Source organism: Primulina huaijiensis, chromosome 12 (genome assembly GCF_012295235.1).
Source record: "Primulina huaijiensis isolate GDHJ02 chromosome 12, ASM1229523v2, whole genome shotgun sequence".
NCBI classification, from domain to species: Eukaryota; Viridiplantae; Streptophyta; class Magnoliopsida; order Lamiales; family Gesneriaceae; genus Primulina; species Primulina huaijiensis.
The window spans coordinates 6,870,485-6,872,994 of NC_133317.1; positions in this window are offsets into that span (position 1 = coordinate 6,870,485).

The following is a 2,510-nucleotide window of genomic DNA, read 5'->3' on the forward strand; positions in this document are numbered from 1 at the left end:
CCGGGAATTGGATTGATTGGTGAGAGGAAGGGAAAAACCATTATTACCCTCGTAACAAATTATTTCTATTTAATTTTTTTAAAAAAAATTTATGAAACTTTTATAGAGTAAAAAATTACATGATGCTGACGTTTAAAATTTTGTTATGGAATAATATACTTTGTTATTGATAACTTTTACATATAAATAAATATTTTTTAAAAATTAGTATTTTCATTATAATTTTAATTAAACTTGAGTTATTTTTAAAAAATTTTACATTTCGAATTTGGCTTTTATGAAGTAATTTTTTACCTATAGAAATTGAAATAAATGTGTTTAACATATTTAATTTCTGAATTATCATCAATACTTTGTTTTTTTATAAAAAAAAAAAAAGAAAAAATTGATATTTAAATTTAGTTTTGATAGTATAAATTGGGTGGTCAAAGTAAAGATGAGATTATTTTTGAAGCTACTCTTCATGTAATTTTCTTTTAAATTCGAGTTTGGTGTTTAGAGAAATGGTGGACCTACTCTAAGGGCCCCTCATATATCGTCCAAAAGTACATTGATATGTAANAAGTAATATATATTATAAAATTTTAACACAAAATTTTACGATTTTTTTTACAGTTACATGTTTTAAAATTTTTAAAAATATTTGTATTTTAAATTGATTGAGATCGTCAAATTTGATATATGGTATGTGTGGTTTTACGTGTTTTTATTGTGTCATTTCGTTACGTTCATGCATGTGTAGTGAGATTTCGTGTATATTTAGTTATTTTTGTTATATGTTAGGTATAAGCTTTGTTTTTCATGTGTTTGGGTTGATTTGCAGGTGATATGGACAAGAAAGATCGATTAATTCGAGAATGGCATGCTAGGGCGGATGAAAATGTCTGCACCAACATGCACATGAAGAAAGATGGACAGGAAAACCAAGACCGACGCTCTGGGGTGGAGGTTTCTACCCACCCTGGCATACTCAAGGAATAAAATGCAAGGTAGACGCGCTAGGACATAGATTTTTTCCCACACTAGCGTGTCTGAGAAAAAATTTCAATTTGACAAGCACGCTAGGGCGGGTAATTCCATCCGCCCCAGCGAGCCTAAGAAGGAAAAAATTCTGCATATTTTTCCCGTTTTTCTGGATGTGGTTTACTTGATAAAACCTTAGCAGACGTTTTTATGAAGAAGGAGATTAGTTTTTATTAGAAGACGAGCAGCTGCACACAAAGAGAAAACACCTGGAGGCAAAGAAACTTGAAGAATCCGGCATTTTCGAGTAGTGTGTCTTTCGTTCTTCGACCACACTAGTATTTTTAGTTTAAGAACATTCATTTAATTATTGTATTGCACATTTCGGTATGAATTCTAGTAGCTAAACTCTTTTTGTTGGGATTTAAGAAATCCTACCCCTACCCGTTGTTTGAATTAATTAAATACTCGAATTTTGCTTCATTCTTGATTATATTATTGTTTTTCTTTGAATTATTAAAATCTAGCTAACTTTGATATTATTTTATATTGTGATAGGAACAAATAATATACTCCACAGATTTACAATTTGCATAGGCATATAAAATCGAATACATGTTGATAATTATAATCTAATAGGTCGAAAGTTAGAGGATTCCATAAATCGTGATAAATAAGTAAAGATTTCATTGTGTCGAATTAGTTTAGCATATCTTGACAAAGAGTGTTAATTATTGTGGGGATCCTGTCAAAAAAAATGAAAAAAGGTCGAGAATACACAATTGGAGACTATAATCATGATGGTGATACATTCTATCAAGCGATAAATAAATCTATCGATCAGTAAATTCAATCAATCTCATAAAACGTTAATCAAGAAGAAACTATATTAGAAGGTCAATTATGTCTCTTATGAGACAGTCTCACGGATTTATTTTCGTACGACGAGATGACTCAATCTATATTTATAATGAATTAATATTTTTGACATAGAAAACAATATTTTTTCATGAATCAGATCAGTTAAGAGATTATTATAACAAAATTGACCCGCGAGACGGATCTCAAAAAAGTTTTTGTATCGAAGGCCACGAGAATTTTTGTGTTGAAGGTCATGGGTGTCCCAACTGAACTTCTACGCTGATCTAGTCATAATTGGGAATGAAAAAATATAGAAGAATATGATATCTCGCATAAATAACGATGTATCTTCGTGATCTTTTGATGCTTTTTAAGTCAATCATTTATAAAGTAGCGTTCGAGAGACTAACTAAAAACTTTTAGAAGCAAGAAATCTAAGACAATTATTTTAGGCATGGTTTGGTTCGTGTGATAGGATAAGTAAATGATATATAATAAGAGCGATTATAAAATAAAAAGTAAAAATAAAAAACATATTATGATAAATTATATGATGTTTGACATGATTTTAATTTGCTTGATTATTTTTGTTAATTATATTATGATTACTAAAATATGCTCATCATATATTAATTAATAATTTATTATTAAAATGATTGTAAAAATAAATAAAATTTCTATAATTA